At 33.7% G+C, this 5,467-nt stretch overlaps 1 long non-coding RNA gene across 2 annotated transcripts; it reads right to left on the bottom strand.

Moving 5' to 3' along the window:
• Positions 1-1,302: 1,302 nt before the first annotated feature.
• On the bottom strand, positions 1,303-5,467 carry LOC146729096 (uncharacterized). Of its 2 annotated transcripts, none has more exons than XR_014928260.1 (4): positions 5,358-5,467; positions 1,879-1,980; positions 1,701-1,738; positions 1,303-1,410 (listed from the first exon to the last, which is right to left on the bottom strand). It is a non-coding gene; the product is annotated as an uncharacterized LOC146729096 (long non-coding RNA). The 2 variants fall into 2 exon arrangements; XR_014928261.1 differs by lacking the exon at positions 5,358-5,467 and adding an exon at positions 3,863-3,949.

Below are 5,467 nucleotides of genomic sequence, written 5' to 3'. Positions count from 1 at the left end.
ACATTGTCAAAAACTATATTCCCAAATGTAACAAACATGTTGAAAATAGGAAATTCCAGTATACTGATAATGTGATCCTCAGCGTAGATAAATTTCGCATCACCCTTATTGTGAACAAAGTTAGTAACATTGTATCTAACCACTGTATATTTTAGTAACTAGAACATGCTTGATGGAAATCTCGTAGCTTTAATTTATCATGTGGTATAGTAATATATAGAGTAGAAAAATCAAGTGTTCATTGAAGTCACAGTTGAAATTGATCGTGATTCACTTTTGTTTTGTTGAATTTTGGAATATTTCAATATCCACATTCGAGTCACGTCACTTTTAACAATGATAAATACAGTATATTTTTAGCCCCTCTTTGATAGTATACCCAGCAATGAATATAATGTTGTATGGTGTTGTATATGGTTTAGGTATCCAATACAAGTCATCCATTTGCTATGAATGTTGTATTCCATTAATGATTTCTCACGTCAATGGAATCAAAAACGCACACTATGTCGGTAGTCTACGACCACTTCACCAAAATTATGTCGTGTACATTGGAGAGACAAGAACCAGTCCATTACATTTTTGTAAGGATGTTTTTCTGGTTGCCATGGAATAAGCTACTATAGAATGAATTTTTATTTACAACTTGAAAAGTTGCTGATGGATTCTAGTTGCATTAGTATTAGTGGTTGCCCTTGAAAACAAGTACCAATCGATTACAGATTAGTTGATTTTTTACCATGGTAACTAGAATGTTTTTATCATGGCTTGATAACTCAAAACGTTTTTTTTTTCATTTTTCAACTGAGGTTTCGTACAGACGTAATGGCAATCAGATAAAGAGAGATAGGGACACAGTTACTGTGGAGTTTGCCGGAGATTGTCTAGTTTGTCTTTATATGAATAAACTTAATTTTGTCTCACTTTTCAAAAAAAAACGTATTAATGACAGATCATTACATAAAACAAGCAACAAGCGAGATTTGAACTCAGGATTATGACAATTGCACCTTGCCACTATAAGCATTTGAACTATACACACTAAAAAGAGAATTGTATATAAACCATTACTTACCACATGACCTAATTGTTATGCATACATTACAGCCAGATATTTGTTTTAGATATGCACTTACGAGAACTGTGAAATTGTACGCATAGGTTAAGAGATTTTGACACGATCAACATGCGATTTCATTAATCATGTGCATAACTAACTTTTAGTGATCTATTTCCGAGACTAATTACTTTTAAATGGAAGACAATGACAAACATGCCCTCTAAGAAGCTTACTACAACTAATTGTTTCAGTGTTCTTTATTCGTATCATCGATGTTTCAGATTATCCCTCGGAAACCACCACCTTGACAACATACACGCTTGTCCTCGTCATCATTTGGTATAGACAGTCTGATTAGAAACAGTACAAACACATTTCATTAAGTTAGTGCTGCATTGTAAATTGTTATAAGAGAGAGATTGAGTGGGTTGGTGGGTGGGTACGACATATTGTATCGTGCCAATGTTGAATTTTAGTGTACTGTTTTAATTTAAATAGCAGTGCGACATTATAACACCCGGCCTTTCTATTTTTTAATCTGTGTGCAATATTTTTACGATTTAAATTATCTTTATATATGAAAATCCGTATTTATAGCTTGGTAATATGCGCATTTCAAAATATGTTAAAACTATCCTACCTGTTCCGTTTCCGTAACTCATGTGCTGGACGTGGCATCTAAAACAAATAAACAATGTTTTTGCAGTACACGAAGACACGCATTTATTACTAACTATATCATTCACATAAGGCATTCATGCTTCCCTGAGCGTTTATAATTGCGAGGAATTAGTATTTAACAAATTGACTAAACTTACATTTTTTGCCAAGACACTATTTTCGAAGTTCATTCCCAATACAAGTACGACAACAAATACAATCAGTATTTTCTTCATAATGTCCTCAATATTTCGCAGTGACTGTCAGAGAGACAATATTTAATTGGTTCACGTATTATGATAATTTTCAGTTACAGTTACATGTTACTGTTATGTAATAGAATAATAAATCAATCAAAACTTGGTTTCGAAATTCAGAGTAAACTTTAAAACAAGTAAAATTATCAATAAAGATGTATTTATATTTTTTTGTATCTTTGTGATAATTTAAGGGATCATTGTGAGGTATATAATAATATTCACACAATCAATAATATTCACACAATCACCAGATCAAAAAATTTGATCACACAACTGTATAAATTGGCTTTATGTGTGAGTTATGTTAGGGTTCTTCAGATTGAATCCTAACTGGCGAAGGATGTCTGCGATCGCAGGAACAAGGTGTTGTGTCCCCTTCGCAGTTGCATCACGGTCTTTTCACTGTTGGTGCCTTGGACAACATTGACCACAACCTCTTAAGTACTACAGCCAAAAATTCTTTCCATGGTACTGATATTAGCTTATTTCAGTCTGCAACTAAGACCAATCTGGGAACTAGCCAAAGGCTCTCTCCCTCTCTTCGAATCGAACACAGAAAAAACATGCTCTGCCTGACAACTACACAACTGTTCAAGCAGTTGCCTTAAACCTATCCAAGGTGTGTGTTCCTGAAGCTCCACGCAACATTGAGAAGGTAGAGGGCCGGCTACAAGAAGCATGGATCAAGAAGGAACAATGACTATAGCACGCTTTACATCAACTAGCAAAGCGAAAACTAGACAAAGATGACACTGTGACTTGGGCAGTATTTCATGCCTCTTTACAGTCCCATACTACTCGTAGAAAAAAGGCATCACTCAGCTCTTGCCTCTGTTTTGTGAGAAGGCAGCTACAGTAGCCATGATCAAACATGGAATGAATGTGCTTTGTGAAGCTACAGAATATCTCAATCCTGGACAGATACCCATTGTCACAATGGATGCCCCATTTTCTGCCCTTGGCAAGTTTGTTTAGTGGCACTGGCCTGAAACCCACGGTGAAGACATTTACACTGTCATGTTTGAAGGTATTCAACCCGTGACCTTAGATTTAGCTATTAATACTCTGCGAAAACTAATTTCAGTGAACATGCTGGTCTAAAAGTTCTATATTACATGATATATATAAAATACGTTGTAGGGAATTGAATTGGTGGATTTGTTTTTTTTACAATGGCAGTGCAGAATAATAAGATCAGGACACTATATACAACCCGTGACCTTAGATTTAGCTATTAATACTCTGCGCAAACGTATTTCAGTGAACATGCTGGTCTAAGAGTTCTATATTACATGGTATGGTTCAGTACAAATGCGAAATTACAAGATCAACAGTCACAATTTGGTTTCTTATTACTGATTTAAAAATATTCAGTAATCAGAATCATTTAGTTGCTAAATTGTAGATACCATAACAAAGATATATACTAAGCTGTAGAAAACATAACAATATTTATTTATATAGATTTATTTATAATACGTTATCAGACACATTGGTTTCTGTTTGTTTGTATTATAAATTGATAAAACAGCATGTTTATTTATAGTTTAGCTAAGCGCTAAACTGAAAAGTGATTTGTGCGTATAATAGTCGCCAATGCTAGAATAAACTTACAAACAAGAATAGCGAAAGGGTTAACAAAATTTTTCACTTTGTCATAGAATCTTAGTTGTTTCTTACTTCGACATATTTGAATCGATTACGTGGTCAAACCAGCCCATGGTTCAAGCAACCTTTCAATAATAGTATTAACTGACCCAAGCGGTACACGCGAAACATAAAATGACGAGGATAGACGATAGAGGTGGGTATATATTCAGCCAGACAAGATCAAACAATGATATACTTCTTCAGATTAATTGTACATGGATACTCTACTTACCGAGACAACCTAATTCTAAATCTTTTGTTGATGTGACGAACAGATGTTGTCACTCTGTGAGTTCTTCTTCAAATAACACCGTTATATGTTGGGTATGCTGAACGCATGCGTATTAAATCAAAACGTGGCTGAACAGAAATTCATTACATATTCATGTATTAGGGCCTTGTTTTTTTTATTTGTGGATGTTCATGTAGTTGGTTGTAAGTGCAGAAAACGATGTGTTAAATTATTACCATGAATGGCGTCATGAGAGGTTTACTGGATAATACAAACCATGAAGCCACGAAAATCAAATTATTTTATATCAGCTCATAACCTTTTCATCAAATTCCCAACCAGTTTAACGAATCATATGCAAAGTTATGGTATTTAGGTATGACGTAAGTGAACCTGTATTTGCTTTGACAGCTTGCCAAATTATAGAAGCCGCAGAAATATTATACTTTTTTGGCATATTTTTACGAAATTAGTATTTGGCATTGGAATGAACAATATGTCGTATTATGTAATTAATTTTAGCCTTTATAGTTTCTCAGTGCTGTTCAGTATATATTATTATTATTATTATTTATACTATATTAGATTTTTTTGTGCCAAATGTGATAATATATTTTGAAAGTTGCTTTGTTGTATAGTTGCTAACCAGATATATGTTCTCGAATTTTTCGAAGTCAATTAAATATAAAAACATCATCTGCACTGTAGTCGTTGCAAAAATAGATAATTGTTAAGATCAGGACACTATATACAACCCGTTACCTTAGGTTTAGCTATTAATACTGTGCACAACCTAATTTCAGTAAACATGCTGGTCTAAAAAGTCCCTATTACATGATATATATATATATATATATATATAATACGTTGTAGGGAGTTGAATTGGCGGATTTGTTTTTTCCAATTGCAGTGCAGAATAATGTTCAGTACAAATGCGACATTACAAGATCAACAGTCACAATTTAGGTCCTTGTTACTGATTCTAAAATATTCAGTAACCAGAATCATTTAGTTGCTATATTTTTTATACCATGACGATTTTACCAAACTGCAGACAACATAAATATATTGATTTATATCAATATATTTAAAATAGGGTATCAGACATATTGGTTTTCGTTTGTTTGTATCGTAAATTGATAAAACGGCATGTTAATTTATGGTTGAACTAAGCAATGAACAAAAAAGTTATTTGTGAGTATTATAGTATTGATGCGGAAACAAATTTACAAACAAGAACAACGAAAAGATTAACACAACTTTCACTTTTTCATAGAATCTTAATTTGTGACTTCTACATATTTGAATCGATTACGTGGTCAAACCTGCCCATGGATCACGCGGTCGTTCACTAACAGTATTAACTGTCCCATATGGTACACGCGAAACATAAAATGACCAGGATAGACGATAGAGGTGGGTATATATTCAACCAGACAAGATGGAATGATGATATGACTTCTTCAGATTAATTGTACATGGATACTCTACTTACCGAGACAACCTAACTCTAAATCTTTTGTTGATGTGATAAAGAGATGTTGTCACTCTGTGAGTCCTTCTTCAAATAACACTGTTATATGTTGGGTATGCTGAACGCATGCG

The sequence above is a fragment of the Saccoglossus kowalevskii genome, chromosome 22 (genome assembly GCF_978046115.1).
Source record: "Saccoglossus kowalevskii chromosome 22, keSacKowa6.1, whole genome shotgun sequence".
Lineage (NCBI taxonomy): Eukaryota > Metazoa > Hemichordata > Enteropneusta > Harrimaniidae > Saccoglossus > Saccoglossus kowalevskii.
Note: the sequence above shows the minus strand (reverse complement) of the source record. Positions and strands in the feature narration are given on the sequence as shown.